General features: G+C 46.5%; 1 protein-coding gene across 4 annotated transcripts in view; it reads right to left on the bottom strand.

Moving 5' to 3' along the window:
• Nucleotides 1-21,442, bottom strand: part of NEDD4L (NEDD4 like E3 ubiquitin protein ligase) — a 379,737-nt gene that overhangs the window by 172,699 nt on the left and 185,596 nt on the right. Inside the window, exon 1 of one of the 4 annotated variants that reach the window (XM_055559375.1) lies at nt 20,511-20,527. The exons of the other annotated variants lie outside the window; for them this stretch is intronic. The gene's annotated coding sequence lies outside the window, so the exon portion shown is untranslated. Of the gene's footprint in view, nt 1-20,510; nt 20,528-21,442 lie in introns of those variants that run through there. 4 annotated transcript variants of the gene reach the window in all.

Genomic DNA, 21,442 nt, shown 5'->3' with positions numbered 1-21,442 from the left:
TGAACCTATTGACAGAACAGACCTATAGACATAAAAAACAAGCATGGTTAACAAAGGGGAGGGTGGGTAGAGGAGGGGCAAATTAGCAGACGCAAACCATTCTACATAGAATGGATAACAAGGGCCTATTGCATAGCATGGCTTCCCTGGTGGCTCAGTGGTAAAGAATCTGTTTGTAATGCAGGAGATGTGGGTTGGCTCCCTGAGTTGGGAAGATCCCCTGGAGAAGGAAATGGCAACCCGTTCCAGTGTTCTTGTCTGGGAAAGCCCATGGACAGAGGAGCCCGGCAGGTTACATTCCATGTGGTCGCAAGAGTCGGACACGACTTACTGACAAAACCACCATCACCACCACTGTATAGCCCAGTGAGCTATACTCAGTATTCTGTGATAAACCATGATGTAGAAGAATATGAAAAAGAATGTATGCGTATAACTGAATCACCTGACACCAGAAGCTAACGCAACACTGTATATCAACTATATTTTGACTTAAAAAACAAAACAAAACTACAGTTTAGGCATATTCTGAGAAGCTGCTGAAAAACACACTTTTGGATATCTCAGGAATGATTCTGTTGTCCGGAGCAGTTGGTGGTTTACTTCATCCCAGCGCTTTCCCCGTCACCCAAGGCTTGAAATGGCTGGTCAGGATGAACCCTCTCCTCATCCCTTGCCATCTAAAACAAGGTTACTCAGTGGTCCCAACCCTGGATCCCAGGGACCCACGGGGAGCAGGGCGGGGTGGGGAGATGGGAGTACTGTAAGTGAACTGCTTATCTCTGACACATATATACACAGTTCTGTTTATGTCTATGTAGATATGCACCAGCTCATGAAAATATTTAAGCTAAAAGAGTTTGCTTTTTTAAACAATTTTAATTAAAACCAATGTATTCTTATCTTCTGGTAGTATAAATATCGTTCAGTGGTATAAATATCATTCATTCATGTCCAGGCAGCCGTCAAAGGAGGTTGACAGTTGTGATGTGCCTTTATCTCCAGCATTTTCTCTTATGTGTTTTTCCCATGTATGTGCAATCACAAGAGATTAAGAAAACACTTTTCTTTTATGCTGCTGCTGCTGCTAAGTCGCTTCAGTCGTGTCCGACTCTGTGCGACCCCATGGACTGCAGCCCTCCAGGCTTCCCCGTCCCTGGGACTCTCCAGGCAGGAGCACTGGAGTGGGTTGCCATTGCCTTCGCCAATGCATGAAAGTGAAGAGTGAAAGTGAAGTCGCTCAGTCGTGTCCGACCCTCAGCGACCCCATGGACTGCAGCCCTCCAGGCTCCCCCGTCCCTGGGACTCTCCAGGCAGGAGCACTGGAGGGGGTGCCATCGCCTTCTCCGTTCTGTTATGCTAGTAATAGCTTAATAGAGCCAAGAGAGATAGCAACTCACAAAGTCCTAAGGAAATAAGGCACCCAGAAACTGCTCCCTTATCAGAAATTGTTCAGTAACTAATCCCTCAAATAGAGTGTCCATCATTACAAAGGACTGTGGTAGGCACCAAGGGGGAAGGTCAAAGAAATGGGGGGCGGCGAGGTAAATATAGACTCTGCCCTCAAGGAAGCTGTCTACCCCTGCTCCAGAGAAACCCAAGTCAGACAAGAGTGAATGCGTGTAATGCAGAGGTCACCTTTATGAAAGTTGGCTAGGCAGACATATTAAGAATTCAAAAAGTCATAAATTTTTATGATTTTTCTCAGATGATCTGAAATGCAGGGAAAATCTTATGAATACAAACAGCAACTTGCAGTGTTATTTATTAAGTGCTTTCTAACTGCAGAGTATTGTGCTTGGTGCCTTATGTATACATCATCTCGAGTCCTCAGAATGACCTGGTAATAAGCAGCCATGAAATTAAAAGATGCTTGCTCCTTGGAAGGAAACCTATGACAAACTTAGACAGTGTGTTAAAATGCAGAAGCGTCACTTTGCCGACAAAGGTCCGTTTAGTCAAAGCTATGGTTTTTCCAGGAGTCGTGCACAGATTTGAGAGTTGGACCACAATGAAGGCTGAGCTACAAAGAACTGATGCTTTCGAACTGTGGTGCTGGAGCAGACTCTTGAGAGTCTCTTGGACTGCTAGGAGATCAAACTAGTCAATCCTAAAGGAAATCAAACCTGAATATTGATGTGGAAGCTCCAGTACGTTGGCCACCTGATGCAAAAAGCTGACTCATTGGAAAAGACCCTGATGCTGGGAAGGACTGAAGGCAAAAGAAGTGGGCAGTAGAGGATGAGATGATTAGATAGCATCACTGACTCAATGGATATGAATCTGAGCAAACTCTGGGAGACAGTGAAGGACAGGGGAGCCTGGTGTGCTGCAGTCCACGCGGTCTCAAAGAGTCAGACACAACTTAGCGACTGAACAACGACAACAAAGCAGGATGTTAGTAATCCCTGTTTCACGGATGAAGAAAGGATGATGTCCTCATACATATGTGCACACGTGAAATGCCATGGAGCCGTTACAATGGGATTGATGAAATACTTGATGTAGTTGCCTGCGCTCTGTTTACAAAGGAAATTTTAAAAATATAATCAACCTATATTAGCAAATAAAATTAAACTATAAAAGCAAGCAAGCTTACTGCATTATAAACATATCAAACTATAAAATAGTGTTTATTGCTGCATTTACAAGACCATGAGTGATTTTTTTTTTTCTTCCTTTCATATCTCTCTATACTGCAAATGATGGGGATGGTCACTATTTAGACTGGAATGCTGAGGCAGCGAGGTGATACAGCTAGTCCCATGGCCAGCCTCTCCCTGCCCCAGTGAACTCCCACTGCAAGTGGTCCCCCAAAACAGCAGCAACCAGAAAACTCAAGTGACACATATCATACTTATGTCAATATAGTAGGGAGGGGTAGAAAACACTTCCAACTTTAACATCAACCTCTAAGTGAACAATCCCCTTCCTTTTTAAGTAACAGAGCAAAGACATCTCAAAGAGCCTTTAAAGAAAGGTATATAAACACCAAGTGGAGTAAAAACAAACGCCCTTCCTTAGCATCCCTGTTACGTATCCTGTGGGTGAAATACGCTTCATCGCCACTGCAATAGGGTCTATTTGTGGGGCCACTGAAGTGATGTTTAGTTACCATGTCAACACAGCATCTCCTTCATCATCCCTTTAGGGGTTTTTAAAAATCCACTCTGCCAAAGGCGGCCCCAAAGTGTTCTGCCCCATGAACATTTGGAGGGGGGAGCAATTCAAATCATTCATTTATAAGAGAAATGATCCATTTTCCAAACTGGTTAGAAGAGACTGCACGAAAGCATATCTTCTGAAAATGTAGTTCAGAAATATGTCACAGCACATGCACATCCTCAAACCACAAGCACACATACAGCAATTATTCAACCACTTGAGTGCTTATGAGTGAATGGCCAAAAGGAGTGATCCATGAAGAGATGTTGTAAATGTGGATTTCTCAAATTAGAAATGGTACAAGAAAGTTAAAACCACTTTGGATCATTTTCTCATGGCATATAGTAGTCCCGTCTCTTAATATGCAATAAACATTACAGACATCATGGAAATCTTTGGCCAAATGAGATCACTATTTCAAATACTACAATTACACATGCCATTAATTTCAAACTCCCATATGACAGTTCAGAGGTACTTTTAATCACTTTCTTCAACTTTTATATGAATGGTCATGTTTGTTACCTTCCCACAACTAGACCAGCATAAAGTGGTAGGTAATAACCTGAACCCCTAAGACCCTTACCTCAAGGACTGTGGAAACTATAACCATAGGAATGTGTACAAAACTATAACCAAAGGAGTAGGTACTTGTATTCAGACCAAAAATATAGAGAGCTCAAGTTCACTTTATATAAACTTTAAATAGTACTTAAAGGCTCTGGCTGAACAAAAGTCTATATATGAATCATTTCCTCATTATCTCTTATCACAACCCCACAGACACTGTTTCATGAACAGACATTTGTAAAAAAAAAAAAAAGTGATTTTAAACACACACAATGTAAAAGAAGTCGTACTATTGTTACTTAAAAGAGCATTTGGTCTTTGTCAATAAATTATTTGTGTGTCTTTAATTCATTAAAAAAAGGTCCCAGAAAAATGTCCAATGGGAAATAAATATACTCACAGGACAATACAGAATCAGCATAATATATGCCTGTTTTCAAATTTACCATACAACTAAATTCATATTTCATTTTCAGCTTTCACTGATGTTAAATATTTATGTAGGTATCCTACTTATTTATGTAACTGGAATAATTAACATAACCCTAAAGCTGTAAGTTTTCAAAGACCAAGTTATGCCTAATATAATTGTAAATTCCCTTACCAAATGCTCTGCAGAATTAATTCCTGCCTAGAGAAGTGTTACCAGCTGGAAAATATTCATGTGAAGTGTTTAGCACCAAGGGTAATAAACTTGTAGCAGAAGTGAAGGGGGCAGGAATCCCAAGAGGCTGTTCAGGCAGGAACTCTACAGGTGGGGCAAACACGTTAGTAACAGAAGCATAAATGAGTCTAAGGAAGAGTTCACCATGCAGGACTCTCCCATGTCTCCATCAGAGAGGAGCGCCTCATCCCCTGCCTTTGGGCCCCTGCCCCAGAATCCTGGGCTGGATGGTAGTAGGCTTGAATCTAAGGGGTCCTATGGGTCCTAAAGAACTGTGGGACCTAAATGCTCAATCTTCCCCAAAGATCTTTGAAAACCAGAGTCCGATCCTACTATTTAAGCAGTACGTTGGGCTTCCCAGGTGGCACCAGTGGTAAAAAAAAATCCGCCTGCCAATGCAGGAAACCTAAGAGACTCGGGTTTGATCCCTGGGTTGGGAAGATCCCCTGGAGGAGGGCATGGCAACCCACTCCAGTGTTCTTGCCTGGAGAATCCCATGGACAGAGGAGCCTGGCGGGCCGCAGTCCATGGGATCACACAGAGTCGGACACGACTGAGCATCTGAGCACACCATAAGCAACATGTGCTCTATACTCTAGCAGGAACAGAGAGGAAATGTGCTCAACCTGGTGACTGTCCAGGCCAGAGAAGGCAGTCCATGCAGGGCACAGGGAGAACCACCACATAAGAAGTCTTGCGTCGCAAAGAATGTGAATCCTATGACAAATGAGGAGGTTGCTGAGATTTATCATGGAAACGTTTCTTTAAATTCAAGTATAGTTTTGGGGCTTTCCTGGTGGCTCACAAGTAAAGAAGCCGCTTGCTAATGCAGGAGATGCGGGTTCTGTCCCTGGGTCGGGAAGATCCCCTGGAGGAGGAAATGATAACAATCCACTCCAGTCTTCTTGCCTGGGAGATCCCATGGACAGAGAAGCCTGGTGGATTACAGTCCAGGGGGTCGCAAAGACTCAGACAAGACTTAGCAGCTAAACAACAACAATAATAGTTGCCTTATAATGTTGTTTTAATTTCTGGTGTATGGCAAAGGGATTCATTTATAAAACATACAACAGTTTGCCTCTGTTAATCCCCAACTCCCAGTCCATCCCTCCACAACCCACCCTTCGGTAACCACAGATCTGTATCATTGAAACATTCAAATATTCCCCATAAGTGCCTCCTCCCCCTTCTTAGAACAGTCTCCTGCTCACCTTTGCCAGGGACCTGTGGAAGGCTTATTCATTCTTATGCTCACTTGGCAGGACCTACACTCTGGTGGTGTTTGCTCACAGTAATGATTAACTAGAACAATCTGGAACACCTCGGCATACCCTCCCTGTCATATGTGCACTCAGACAAGGCCTCCGCTACGATGCAGTCGTGTGGCTGCCAGCGCCCAGCATCACCACAGCGGCCGGGCTGCCTGTAGAAGGCCTGCGGACGTGAGGAATTCCTGTGAGGAGGTTCTCACCGCGTGCACGCGTCAGGGCTGCCTGGCGGGCTGGGCCCAAGCCCAGAGTTTCTGATGCGGATCTGAGGCTCGACCTGATAACCTGCGTTTCTAAAAACCTGCTCACCTGGCACCCCAGTTTGGGAAGCACAGAGGTTCTGCCTTGTCTTCCTTCCTTCTCCAGGACCCAGCGCAAGGAGCCCATTGAACTCAGTACTTCTGCCAGCCTCCAGGCCTCCATTCCTGAGAAGACGGGCGGAGTGGAAAGACAGCCTCCTCTCAGCTGGGCATCGAGGGCTCTGCCCGTCCTGCTGGGCTTCCCCTGGCCACTGCCCACACTTCCTGGAATCACAGGAAGGGCAGCTCACAAGGCTGACCTGTAATTACAGTTTACAGTCGGCGCTGCGTTGTTTTGTTCTGTTGGACGTGGGGGGGTGGGGGTGGGAGCTGAGTAAAGGCAAGTCAGTTCTTGTCCATTTTTAAGAACCACCACCTTGTAATAAGAGGACAGTTGCAAGTACCCTGTAATTATAACAGCCCATCAGGAACTCCATTCTAAAGGAAACAGGGTGGACCTCCCTTGCAATCCAGTGGTTGGGAATCCGCCTGCCAATGCCGGGGACATGGGTTCGATTCCTGCTCCAGGAGGATCCCACATGCCTTGGGGCAACTAAGCCTGAGCGCCACAACTACTGAGCCCTCACTCTACAGCCTTCCAGCTGCAACTACACCCTAAAGCCTGTGCTCTGCAACAAGAAAACCCCTGCAGTGAGAAGCCTGTGCTCTGCAACTAGAGAGCGGCCCCCACTCACCACAAGTAGAGAAAGCCCGCGTGCAGCATCGGAGACCCAGCACAGCTAACAGTAAATAAATACATGCTTTTTAAAAATAAAGGAAATGAGGCAAGGGGACAAATTCTGAGGCGTGACCCCTCATCAGTTTGTTCTGAGTCTGGTGGACAGTGATACCCACTCATTTAAAAGTCAAACCAACTCAAACTTCTTGCAAAGATACATTCGTGGGACGTTCCTGGTGGTCCAGTGGTGAAGACTCTGAGCTTCCAATGCAGAAGGCTCAGCTTGGATCCCTGGTCAGGGAACTAGACCCCATGTGAAGCACCACACACACACACACACACACACACAAGAGACATTCATAATTGCTCTTAATTATATTCCTTTTAAAAAAAAAAGTAAACTATCTCCCTCCACTCTCCCAATTTATAAAGTCAGTAGCCAAAACAACAGGTAAGCAGACACCAAATCACACTAAATCACCAAGGACTCCCCAAGTCACCACTCTGACTCTGAAGTCCATCCCTTGGTTCACTTCACCTGTGCCCTCAGGATGTAAAGAAGCAATGTTGTTCCAGCAGAAGGACTTTGAACTCGATGCCAAAGTGGACCCAACACTGAGCTGCGTGGAACTAGAAAAGAGGGCGAATTCTAAGGCAGACGACTACTCAGGGAATTCAGCCTTTATTAACTACACAGGGAGAAAAAGATACTTTTAATTAACTGTGGAAGAGCCCTGGGTTCTCAGAGCACAGACTGTGTTTGACGTCTGCTCTGGGTGCCGGGAGGGTCTCGGGACCCCTGGACATCCGAGACAGACACTGCTGAGACCCCTGGTGCTGGGTGCTCAGCCACAAAGGTCTCCAAAAAAGAGCTGCCATGCAGATGAGTGAACAACTGGGCCGACAGGGGCCCACTTTCCTGGGCAGGCAGGGCACGTGGTGAGAGGAGGAGGAGTCCAAGGACAGCTCACTAGCTCCTACACACAGAAGTGTTGAGCTCTCACCCAAGCGTTCACTACGTGCCAAGCACTGTCCTAGACTTTCTGTACGCTCCTTCCTTTCATGTAGCTAGGAACATTCTCGACTTCTCAGGGATGGGAGTGATAGTGGTACCAGAGGTACCTCGGGCGGACCCTGAGCCCAGTTCAGATTTCACTGTAAGACTCTGTCTGTCTTCTCCCGGGCAAGAGTTCTCTGAGAAGAAGGCATTCCTGCCGCAGAGGAGGCCCCAGGTGCCAGCCACTCAGCGAAGCAGCTGCCGGGCTACCAGAGAGTCAGGAGGCCAAGGTCTTGAAACTGGCACCAGCCCAAATGCAGCAAGAATGGACCCGTGAAACCATTCCCCGGGTTACGGGCTCCATTGGGTCCCCTCAAAATGGTGTGAGATCCTAATCCCAGAGCCTCAGAATGTGACTTTATGAGAAAAAAGGGTCTTTATAGAGATAGTCAAGTGAAGGGGAACTCCTTGGGTCGGACTCTAATCCAGTCTGACCGTACTCTCAGAAGCCGGGAAAACCTGGGCAGATGCACACACTGGAATGAAGACACAAGGGAGACGATGGCCATGTAAGCAGAAGGATGCTAACAAGGACCGCCTCCAACACCAGAGGAGAGAAACTCGAGGAAGTTCTCCGTAACCTTGGGGACAGCATGGCTCTGATTTCGGATCTGCAGCCTCCGGAACTGAGACAATACAGTTCGGTTGTAAGCCACCCTGTTTGTGGCACTTCACCCTGGCAGCTTTAGGAAACAAGGTATCCTTTACTGGAAACCCCAGGGGCCAACTGTGTTCCAGAACTTCTTTCTCATTTTAGATGGTCCTGACTATTCCAGTTACTGCATAACATCCCCAGTGGGGGTCTGGGGGCAGGACCCATAGCCAAATATGTATAAATACTTGTATTATGTGTTTTACATAAAACCAGAAATACTCTCAAGTCCATTGAGGTCAGGTTTTGTCACCAAATGAGTTTCCTACAAACCTACAACAACGTTTTCTTTCCAGGGCTTTTTGGATCTTTGAACTGCATGGGATTATGGACCTGTACTAAGTTCAATTCCTGGGTCAGGACTATCCCCTGGAGGAGAGCATGGCAACCCACTCCAGCATTCTTGCCTGGAAAATTCCATGGACAGAGGAGCCTGGTGGGCTACAGTCCATGGGGTCTCAAAGAGGTGGACACGACTAAGCGACTGAGCACATATACACACTAAGCTGTAGAACAACACTTAAAATATGTTGATGCCACCTTGCCCACCACATTCAGACTGCCCTCCAAAGCACAAAGAACTGCCTATGGAATCCTAGAATTGCTCCGGCAAACAAAAAACACTTCCCTAACTCTCAAATATATTGGCCAAATATTTAAAGTTCTGTCTTCAAGGCTATTAAACACACAAACAAACCACCGGAGACTTGACCTTTCCATGACGGTGAGTCCTGCACATCATCACCATAAGGCTTTTTAGAAGAGAATTTGAGAAGAACAGCAAAAGCAATTTGCTTCACAGCCTTATGACCAGAAGGAAAAGCTACAGTCAACTGAAGGAGGGCTAGCTTATGACAAAGCCCCGCCCCAACGGCAGGAAGATGAGCGCCACGCAGCACATGTTTCCAGTTACCCAGACAGATACATGGCAGGTCCTCACATTTGGGCCTCCAGGGCCCATGTGTTGTCAAGAAGAGAATTTATAGAAGAACTGAAGTCTTCATCAGCAGTAAAAATCTTGACTGATCTCCTCACCAGCATGAACAGTACATTTTCAAAGCAGGATGAACAAGGAGATTTTTCCCTGCATTCAGGTATTTTAAAATCTTCCTTTCAGGTACCATGTTGGATGAGACTAGATACCAAAGGATCTCTAAAGAGAGCCTGGGGTAGGTTCTAGAATTACAGAAGCTGTGTTTCGTACCCACACCACGCCCACCTTGTCAGGGTGTTATAGCTTATGCTACAAGAAGACTTTGCTTTATGGATATATGTGTTTCTCCCTGTCCCCGTGACCCTAAAGGAGAAAGTACCAAATCATCATGGGCTAAGGGCACCAAGGACAGATTACGACAATCTACGTAGAATAAAACGCAACTTTCCCAGAATAACTACGGAGGTCAGATCTCTGGTATACTGAAACTTGTTTCACTTTTGCCCCATGCTTAATCCATCACTGATGAGAGACGTCTTAATACATCTTTTGTTGCCTGAACGTTATTGACCAGAGACGTTTCAGTACTCACCTACATAACAAATTGCTGGCCATAAGCACTAGTTTCTGCAAAACAGGACACGTCAGTAATGAGTTAAGAATTTCTATTAGGCAATAAGTGCAGAATCCAATTAAACTACCTTGTCAGTAACAGCTACATGTGTTTGATTCCCCAGATACACCAATCTACCACCTTCAAAGTTAGCCCACTCACGCCTGGTGCCTACTCGCTGATGGGAGATCCTTTCTCTCTCCTCCCCTTCCTCCTGTGGAAATGCTTGATCTTTCCAGGCTTCAAGCAGCCAGTACCCTTCCTCATCTTCCTAGAACAACGCCCTGTAATAACCAGCCTCTCTGTGCTCTGCATTCCGATGGTCGTGGCTGTGGAGGCCACTCCTCTGTGGTGACTTACATGCCTTTCTGTATTGATTGTCCTTTTTCAAGTGTGTAAATCTTAACACTCTTGAATTAGGTGCACGTCTCTTATGGCCAATATCTACTTCTTAGGCTAGACTGCATTTTCCATCAGACCTTGCAGAGAACGTGCCCTCAGTAAGTATTCCTTCCTTCCTTGACTTCCTACTCATCATATGACAGGGTAACTTCTCCCCAGGGTCAAAGGTTTTCTTGCCTCAGCTGCCAAAACATGGAATTCTCATCACATACCTGATACTGATCAACTAGACACATGATGTGTTTTCCATGCAAAATTTCCTTTAATTAAACTTCCTTTATTTTCTTCACTTTTCCACAATGTGGGAGCCACAGGGTCCTTTCCTACATTGTCCTGAGTTATAAGCTCAAACTCAAAGAAATAAGAAAACAAAACAAAAAAAATCTCACAGTGAACCTCATTTTCAGCAATAAAACGACCTAATACCCCAAACTAACAGTAGTGGGGCTTCCCTGGTGGCTCAGAGGGTAAAGAGTCTGCCTGCAGTGCGGGAGACCCGGGTTCGATCCCTGGGTGGGGAAGATCTTCTGGAGAAAGAAATGGCAACCCACTCCAGTATTCTTGCCTGGAGAATTCCACGGACGGAGGAGCCTGGAGGGCTACTGGCAGGGGGCAGTGGGGCGGGTCACAAAGAGTTGGACTGAGTGACTTCACGAATGCCAAACTAACAGTATGACTCACCTTTGATTAACAAAAGCAAAAACTTTTAACAAATGAATCATGCAACTGACACACTCTTGTATGAGAAAGTTAAACATTCAAACCTAAAGGACACAAAAAATATTAATGGCTGGGGACTAACTGAGGGAGACGATAACAGTTAATTCCAGACACCCTGATTACACTGTTGATAAGCAGTTATAAACTGGAGAGTTCATATTTTTAACATGTATCACTAGCTCATTATGCACCATTATGAAATTTTTATTCCAACTGTACAAGTTCTTGGTATTTTTTTCCCATGCTTTTGTTGTCTGCTGCTGATCTTTTCCCCAAGCCTGAAAAGGTTTCCTTTCAAAATAAAGATGTGTAAACCTCAACATGGATGTGAATTTTCACACCCCAAACTCTTAAACAGCCTTTAATAAAAGCACATAATTGAGAAAGCATTCATTGTAATTAGCCTCAAAATTTTTATTGTAGTGCAGCTGATTTATGATATTGTGTTAGTTTCAGGTGTAGAACAAAGCCATGCAGTTATATAATGTACTGGGTTGGCCAGAAAGTTTGTTTCACGAGGTGTTACAGAAAAACCTGAACCAACGTTTTGGCTGTGTGTGTGTGTGTGTGTGTATTCTTTTGCAGATGCTTTTCCATTATAGGTTATTACCAGATATTTAATATAATTTCCATGCAGCTGACATGGATGGTATCATCCAACAGTGATCACAGTCGCATCAAATATAAGCCACCTGTGGCTGCGGCTGGAGTCACCACGAAAGTGAGATGCGCTCTCTCTCTTCGCTGGGTCACTGGGGGGAAAGTGGGTTAGATGAACCCAAGCAAGGTGAGCGTGCAGGTAGCACGGTCCTCCTTACAAATGACAGTCAAGTCCTACCCAGACTGTGATCTGAATGCCCTACCCAGACTGTGATCTGAATGCCCTACCCAGACTGTGATCTGAACGCGAGAAACAGCTCTGCATCCTAGCCAAGTGCCGATTATTAGCGGCTGATTAGATTTACACTCCGTATATTCTATAGTCTGCAATTTTGAGAAAACTTGAAAAAGCAATGAGGTCCTACAGAGAACACAGAAGAAGAAACAAGCCCTCTGCTTTTACGTGATTGGCAAAGAAGTTCTACAGAAGGGCTTCGAGCACTCTGCCAGGCAAAGCATTCACCTGAGGACTCTGTGTTAATGCTCAGTGCTTACGGAAGTGTGAGGTGAGCCCTGATGATCTGCATTTCTAACAAGCTCCCAGGCGATACTGCTGGTGGGTGTAGCAAGGCTCTAAGGGTGATTAGAACACAGCACTCAGGAGTGAACTACAGGTGTGGACAAGCGCATGGGTCTCATATAAAGAGCTCAGACCAGGACACCCAGGCTGGAGAAAAACATGTTATATGCTGGTGTCCCCCCCATTTCATCTTCAACTTCTTTTCACTCTACAGCGCTCGCTGGGTGGGCTCACACCCCCTTCTTCTCCAAGACTATTAACAGCTAAGGGGTGGCCAAGTCGACTGGAGCTGGTATCTAGAGCTTGAGCACCAAAGCAAACAAAGGAACCTTCTGGCCATCCCAGCCCAGTGGTGATGCGCCTCACAGAGGAAATCTGCCGCAAGCCTCACCTCTTCCAGTTCACATCTTCTTTATACAGCCGAATGACAACCGGATCGCCCAAGCCACACCCATGGGAACATGGTTCTTGGTAACCTCCGAGATAAAGTCCAAACGAACATGGCTCCCGCATTCAGCCCGGCTCTGGCTTCTGCCTGCCCCTCGGAGGTCATCTTCCGTGTGCCTTGCACATTTAGCAAACACTATGCTTTTCCTCCTCTCCTAGAAATGTCCTGATTCCACCATGCCTGCACCGACCCTCACTCAACCTGAAAGACCAGCTCAGCTGTCTTTGAGAAGGTTTTTTTAATGCCAAACCCACGCCTGCTGGCAGAAGACAACCAGTATAGCCATGGCTTACTTGTGTGACTGTTAATGGGACGGGTCTAGGAGCTTCTTGCAAACAGGGCCATGTCTTGGTCACTCGCATATATGACATTCCTGTCGCACAGTAGGTCTGCCTTAGAGGGCTCAGTGACGACCCAAAGGCAGATTGGGCGTGGAGGGTGAGGCGAGAGGGCGGGACACCTTGGACTCTGTCGTCAGCAGAACCTAAAGCGTCACCACATGGACACGGAGCACGGAGACTTCACGCGCTGGGCAACAGCCATCTCTATGAAAGTATGATACTGCCCAAACTGGGGCACATCGGATGGAAATAGAACAGCCTCGCTCACAATTTCTCTGTTTTCTTTTTTTCCTCATGCCATGACTGAAACAAAGAAATCCAACAGTAATGGAGCAGAAGCTGAAAGTGAAGAATACCTGCTCTGAGGGGGTTTGAACAGGAGGCAATTAATAAAGGATTCAGGTTAAGTAAAATCACAGTGGAGCATGCGACCGCAGCATGCTGAAGGCTGAAAACCAGAGTGGCAATTAGGCAGGGAAAACCCACAGGAGGTAAAACATTCTTCACGTCAGTGAACAGCTTGTTAGGAGCGCCATGGAGCTCGTCCCCGGGGGACCAGAGATCTCCGTGTAACAGAAGCGGGGAGCTCGACCCTGATCCGTGGGAAAAGCCTGTGGGAAAGGCCAGTGATGAGACCACCAGAGTCACGAGAGCCACCCAGCCAAGTCCATTCTGCTGATGCCTCAAGGTGGTGCGAGGCGAGCTCCAGACAACTCACCTCTAGGTACTGACAACTCAGAAGAAATCACAGCCTCCGGACGACTGAGTCAGGACCCCAAGGACACCCAGAGGCTCCCTTCACAGCCCATCCAAAGGCTGGAGCGTCTGGTTTCCTCTCTGCTCCTTCTCTCAGCCCATTCACTGACCACCTACTATGCCTCAGGCATTGGTCTAGGCACCTGCGATTCACCGGGGAAGAAACGATTTCTTTGTGAACTTCACCCTCCAGCAAGGGGAGACAGGTGGTAAGCACACAAACAACAAACACTAAGGAGATAAGAAACGCAGTGACTTCCCTGGTGGTCCAGGGGCTACGACTCTGCGCTCCCCATGCCGGGGGCCCAGGTTGGATTCCTAGTCAGGGAACTAGATGTTACATGCCACAACTAAGAGTTCGAATGCCACAGCTAAAGGTCAAAGATCCCACGTGCTACAACTAAGACTGGGCACAGCCAAACAAATGAATAATTTTTTTAAAAGACACACAGCAGGCAAAGAGCACCGACATTGGGAGGTGGAGGCAGGCACGGGTTGTTGTTCAACTGGATGGTCCCGGAAGCTGTCTGATTTTTTAATAACTTGAAGAAAATGACAAATTATTAAGTGGAAGACCCTCACAAAATTTAACAATTGCACATTTGACAAAGATAGTTTGTTTTTTTTTTTTTCTCTTTCTTTAATGGCTGTCCTGGTTTAGTTGATTTAAGGCAACCTAGCTGCAGTCCATGGGGTGGCGAAGAGTCGGACACGACTGAGCGACTTCACTTTTACTTTTCACTTTCATGCATTGGAGGAAATAGCAACCCACTCCAGTGTTCTTGCCTGGAGAATCCCAGGGACGGCGGAGCCTGGTGGGCTGCCGTCTATGGGGTCGCACAGAGTTGGACACGACTGAAGAGACTTAGCAGCAGCAGCAGCAACAATTATGGGGCCTTCCCTAGTGGCTCAGGGATGAAGACTCGGTCTACAAGGCAGGAGGCCCCGGTGTGATCCCTGGAGCCCCTGGAGGAGGGCATCACAACCCAGTCCAGTCTTCTTGCCTAGAGAATCCCATGGACAGAGGAGCCCGGTGGGCGGCTGTTCGTACGGTTGCACAGAGTCAGACACAACTGAAACGACTAAACAGCAGCAGCAGCAGCAACGTAACTGAGGGCAGGTGCCCTGGAGTCAGACACCAGGTTTGTTTTCTAGATCTGCCACCCACACCTGGAAATACTCGGATGTCATGATTGCAATCCACTGATCTCACCAAGAGGAGAGTGAAAAAGCTGGCTTAAAACTCAATATTCAGAAAACTAAGATCATGGCATCTGGTCCCATCACTTCATGGGAAATAGATGGGGAAACAGTGGAAACAGTGTCAGACTTTACTTTTTTGGACTCCAAAATCACTGCAGATGGTGACTGCAGCCATGAAATTAAAAGACGCTTACTCCTTGGAAGGAAAGCTATGACCAACCTAGACAGCATATTAAAAAGCAGAGACATTACTTTGCCAACAAAGGTCCATCTAGTCAAAGCTATGGTTTTTCCAGTGGTCATGTATGGATATGAGAGTTGGACTATAAAGAAAGCTGAGCACCGAAGAATTGATGCTTTTGAACTGTGGTGTTGGAGAAGACTCTTGAGAGTCCCTTGGACTGCAAGGAGATCCAACCAGTCCATTCTAAAGGAGATCAGTCCTGGGTGTTTATTGGAAGGACTGATGTTGAAACTGAAACTCCAATACTTTGGCCACCTGATGCGAAGAGCTGACTCATTTGAAAAGACCCTGATGCTGGGAAACATTGAGGGCAGGAGGAGAAGGGAACGACAGAGGATGAGATGGTTGGATGGCATCACTGACTCGATGGACATGAGTTTGAGTAAACTCTGGGAGTTGGTGATGGACAGAGAGGCTTGGCTTGCTGCAGTCTGTGGGGTCACAAAGAGTTGGACACAACTGAGCAAATGAACTGAACTGAACTGAACCTCACCAAATGGTAAGGGGGGCTTTCCAATCCTGTACTTTCAAAATAGCAGTAGTTTACAAGGCTTGGTTCTATAAAATGGTAAAATAAATTCTGACTTAAAAATGAGAGTTCAGTGTTGGACGTCACTCGACAGGGCTCCACTTGGCAAACAACAAAACTCGTGTCATGTCAGCGGAGCGGCCACGAGGCCGGCCCTCTGCCTCTGTATCCAGGCTGCCACACGTCTGAGACGGTAGAATAACTCATCCATTCTGGACTACTCCATAGATGTACCTGTCCCTGGCTTCCAACATTGGCAAGAAAAGATAAGCATGCTAGGTGAGTGGAAATATTTTTTTCCAGGAAACATCTTTGCATTCTGGTCTAGAAGATAAATGGCAGCATTGTCCCTTCTGAGCACAATAACCTGTAGCCTTCTACGGGGAGGAGTTGGTAGAGCCTTTTTAAAGCAGGTTTTCTGACCACTATTCCAGTGTCGGCCACAACTTCCAAATGAACCAAATGACAGTCGTACTGGAAAATGTTAGAAGCTGCCTCGAGAGACAGCGACAGAGGAAAAAAAAAGAAAGGCTTGTCCAGCCATGCCATTGTTGTTCCCTTGCTTGGTTATCACACTGACACGTTGCCTTGGTGACTGTCGGCTGGAGCTCCCTTCGGATGCCGAGTGGCCCACGGCCCAGGTACCAGCACACACCTGGCTCCTCCTGCTGCCCCGGGCCTCCCCGGCTCCTGAGTGGCCCCCAGGGGCTCCATGCACACTTGTTGAATAAACTGAGCCTCACCTCAAGACTGGGAAGCCACTTAGAGACATGGCGCGCTTTTCACCCGGAACTCACCAACTGCTTTTTCTTTCGTTCTCTGCCCACACTTCTCCCCTCCCCTAAAAAAGCAGCAGCCAAGCCAGATACAGAGCATAGCAAGAGGGCGACCTCAGGATGACGCAGGGGACACCTAGGCTGGGCAAGTGCAGGAGGTCTGCAGCTCTGGGCCAGGGAGGGGCAGGCGGCGCCCCAGCCGCCAGCCAGCGGGCCTCTGAGTCTCACTGTGGGTCTCAGCCTTAAGCAGCTTATTGCCTAACTAAGATGTTGGCTTCGTCATCAAAGCTTTCTGTGCTGTGTCATGCTCCAAATCTCATTTTCCCTGTAATATCCCTGCAGCGGGTGATGCCCCATCTCCTGGGGTCTGCGGGTCCCCGGAAGTGACTGGGCCCCGTTTCGGTCTCACTCTCATTCTCTCTCTGTCTGACAGGCATAGTTTTTAGCTGATGTAATCATCCTAGCCGTTAAATTCTTTATTTCCTTCAGAAACAGGGCTCCTCTGGCACGCACATGCACGCATACACAGGAAAAAATCACTGTGTGGACTCCCTGTGAATGAACAAAGAATTGAAAAACAATTTTTAACTGGCTAATGAAATCGGAAAACATATTTTTCCAGTCTGCTTACTCTCACCAATCAATTAAATGTTAATTGTCTTTGATGGCCATCCCCACTCAGCTCCATGCTTTAGGGCGGCTAAAGTATGCATTTAAGAAAATCAACCCAGTGAAAACAAGAATGAGACAGGGGAAGAAACAGTCTTTTAAAAAGAATCTGAGCTCCACAAAAACTGCAAAATGTAAGTGAAAAAGAGGTCTCCAGCACAAAGACACTTAATAAATATTTGGTCAGGGACAGACTCAAATAAGAAGACAAGTTATTTTAAAGGAATGAACAAGGATACTCAATAGCCTTGTCAATGAGTTAAGATAGCCACACGAATGTATTACCAGACAGGTCAGTGTCCTTCAGACACACCACTCACGAACCTCACATGCAATCATGCCCTTGAAAACCTCAACACAACAGGGCAAGAAAGAAAAAGTGGGAGGCATTAAAATTCCTTAGAGCCCACCACACTCTTTCCTCTAACAAAGCTGGAGACTTTCTTGAGTCTCAAGCTTGTCTACACAGCGTGGCAGATCTTGGCCAAAAATCAACTCGCCAAGCCTGTTAATTGAGCTGCACATTCAAATCAAATCCCTGCCCTGGAAAACGTTCCCAAAGGTCCCAGCCCCAGGGCCACGCCTGACCTCTGCTCCGGAATCTGTGACCAGATGCCCTCTGTAATGTGACGAGGTTTCCAGTCACTGGCCTGAGTCAGAGGTACTTTATAATCACATGTGATCCCATCACCCGCAGCGGGCAGATGAGTAACAGTGAAGTGAGCAGGACAGCTTACGTCACTGCAAGTTGTGATTTTTAAATGTGTTTCTATTCAACCCCAGTTACCCTACTAGAATCTATCCTGAGTTGCCACTTAGTCTGGAGCGACAACCGCTACCTGCCTCTGGGAGGAGATGCCCCGTCACATGTCCACGTGCCATTCCAAACATTTCCACGGACACCTCTGTTTTCCAGGAGTTGTCTTCGGGGCTGATGTCGACGGGGAGCTGGAATTTTCCCTTTTCCCCAGTACCTGCTTCTAAGATGAGTAAGCGGCTCACATGGGTCTGAGCTGAGAGTGCAGCTGGTGGTTTACCTGGGAAGATCTCGTGATGGTTTTCGTGACAACACTAAAGCAGGAGGGAGTTTCTCCAGGTCTAGACCTCGGGCCTCGACACGAAGCCATCTTTGACTCCAGGCGGGCAGCGGGGGGCCCGGTCAGGCAGGCCTGAGCCCCGAGTCCTGGCCGGCGGGTGTGATGGCGCCTGCGACCCGCGCCCACGCTGGACGCTGAGGAAGCCAGGCCACGCTGGGGAGCACACACACGGGCCGCAGGTGTGTCAGCTGACCCTCTGCGGAATTTGGAGCCGCTGAAAACACCTGAGAAGCTGGGCTTTGGGCATCACCCTGGAGGCGAATGACCTCAGGAGGCCCTGGGATCCGAGGGGAGAGACCAGTCCACCTGGAGAACCAGAAGTCCTGGACGTGGGCAGCGCGTGAAATCACCAACTCAACACCCACGAGGGAAGCAACCACAGGGAGGACCAGGCTTCCGCCCAGGTGAGGGGAGTGACTTCACCTGAAAATCGATTCGGAAAAGCCCTCAGAGGTACAAACACTGTCTGGAAAAAATTCAGAAATACAAAACATCCCTCCCACCCCAGGGCAACAGCCATAACCCAAAGTCTTATCAACCGCCTCTAAGATCCTGTCAGTAAGGACACAGGGCTCCCCACACCCACCAAACAAACCACTTTAGAATAAAATTCTTATATGCCTCAAGTAGCAAAGCCCTACCATTCTGCTCCTGCCTTCGTTTGATATCTTTTCATTATACTCCATGGTAATAAAAGAACGTCCTAACAGTGTTTTTTAACATAGGTATATATGTATACCTATGGCTGATTCATGTACAGTTTGACAGAAAACAACAAAATTCTGTAAAGCAATTATCTTTCAATTAAAAAATAAAAATAAAACGAAAATAGAAAAGAAAAAAACTCAACATTTAGTTGCAGTACAAGACTCCAAAAAATGTAAAACAAAAACAAAACAAAACCACCTTTAAAACAAAACACAAAAAAACACTGTACATGAGAATCATTCCCCCTGCTTTTCTCTGGTCCAAAGAGAAAGCATTTCCTTTTTCTCTCTTCTTAATTTCACCATCGTCTTTCTCAAATTCCCATGGGAATGAAAGTTCACCTTTTCCTCCTCACAAATATTTAAAGGGGATGGGGGGAGGCACCACGACACAAATTCTTTAAATTCCCTCTCACAGTTTCAGTTCTTTGCTTTTTTTTTTTTTTTTGATGGGCACCGTCTAACTCAAACATATGTAAACATCATACTCCACAATGTGAACTAACCAATAACTCAGCTTTGGCTACTGGCTTGGCTATTTCATTTGCTGGTACCTTTCTATCATCTTAAACAACTTTTAATATTAGGTACACTTTTTTGAAAGTTACCTGGCTCGTTAATAAAAAGGTGCAAGCTGCACTCCAATAAATCCAACATACCGACGACATACACGAGCTGGCTAACAGTTTATGAATCATCATCAAACGAGACAGTAAAGACCAAAACTCACGTGTTAATCATAATACACATCCGTACGTATGAGCAGCAGTGGTGGGAAAATGATAACAAAACCTCAAGGAAAAACTAGCTGAGTATGTTCCAGGTTTAACTGTTTGCTCTCTCCAACCAATAATAACAAGAATAATAATAATAAATGCATTAAGATAAGTCATGCAAGTTAAATACTAGTGAGAAGAAAGATTTCTATCATTACCAACCAAAACTTCAGGTATAAACCATAAATCATTTCCTAAGCAAGCCGTTTTACAACCTGAGATGTTATTTCATCTGAGGCCAAGTGCAGTGGCCCCCTCTTCCCAGTGAGTTTCCTAAACCAGAAATACTCAGAGAAAACACAGATCCAAAACACAACAGGAAGAAAAACATAACTGTTTCCTCCCCAACCAGTGATTTCTAAATCAGAGAACAACATTCACAGAACTCCGATGATCGACACTTTTCATTATTTCCTGAGGAAAAAAAATAAGGGTATCCATTGTGTTCTCATCTTCGGAATAAAAAATGTACAGTTTTCTAAACAGCCAAGACAGAGATAAGAAAGCCAAGAGCAGAGAATCAGGACTATTCAGCCCCCAATTCAAGTTTCGTTTTTTGCCATCATCCTGTCTATGCAGACATAGAACAAAACTGATCAACTACGAGGAACTCTGAAAAGCACACACAATAATTTACAAAGGGAAATCTTGATGCTAGAACTACTGTTGTAAAAAGTGCTATACCAAACGTGAGCTCCATGCCAACAGTGGATGCTATGCATTCACATAATGAAAGCAGACAGTGGTGTCTTTGTTCTTACCTGTAATTGTCCTCAAGGTTCCTGAAAATAAGCCAACTCTCCTGCCGGCAAGCGTCTGCTGGGGCTGCCTCTGCAGTCACCCAGCTGGGAGTCCGCCTCAACGACCCCTGGGCTCCTAGCCTCAGCTCCCCTTGTCCTCACACCTCTGCTGATCCTTGGGGACCACGGGCAAGGTTTTAACACAACTGAGGAAGAATGCCCCGAGCTGGCTACTTATACCGATGATTCACTTCAATGACAGCTAGACAGAAATGCTTGTTGGTGGAAAACGAGTCGAGTCAACTCCACCCCTACCGTAAGGATTAAGTAACTCCACCCAGCCCAGCAATTAGCCTAAGCAGCCACTCGGTTCCACAACGTGAAGCTGCCAGCAGCATCGATGCTCCCACTGGCAGTCCTCAGCGGGTAGGGAGACAACGCAGGGCTCACCAAACAGGATGGGTGATAGCCAGCGAACACACGGTTCTGTGAATAACTGTAATCTGGGCTGGGCTGCCTGCTCATTTAAAGCCGTATCCAAGTTTTCTGAGCAGACAGGCATACAGGTCTGTCCCTCGCTGTTGTTTGTTTTTTAAAACATTTTCTTTTTTAAATTTTATTTTTACTTTTCTGCCATGCGGCACAGCATGGGGGATCTTAGTTCCCTGACCAGGGATTGAACCCACACTGCCTGCATTGGAAGCATGGAGTCTTAGCCACTGGACCACCAGGGAAGTCCCTGTCCTTCACCTTTTTACAGTGAACTTTGCGTCTACTCTGTTTCTGTGTGGGAAGCCCCATCATATGAGGCGGGCTGACAGCGCAATCTGTGGGTCTCCCCCAGAGAGCTTAACCGAGTCTTGACATGGTGAGAAGGCAGAGTCAACACAACTATGACACAGACTATGGAGCTTCCCTGGTGGCTCAGAGGGCGAAGAACCTCCCTGCAATGC

The sequence above is a fragment of the Bubalus kerabau genome, chromosome 21 (assembly GCF_029407905.1).
Source record: "Bubalus kerabau isolate K-KA32 ecotype Philippines breed swamp buffalo chromosome 21, PCC_UOA_SB_1v2, whole genome shotgun sequence".
Classification (NCBI taxonomy): Eukaryota; Metazoa; Chordata; class Mammalia; order Artiodactyla; family Bovidae; genus Bubalus; species Bubalus kerabau.
Note: the sequence above shows the minus strand (reverse complement) of the source record. Positions and strands in the feature narration are given on the sequence as shown.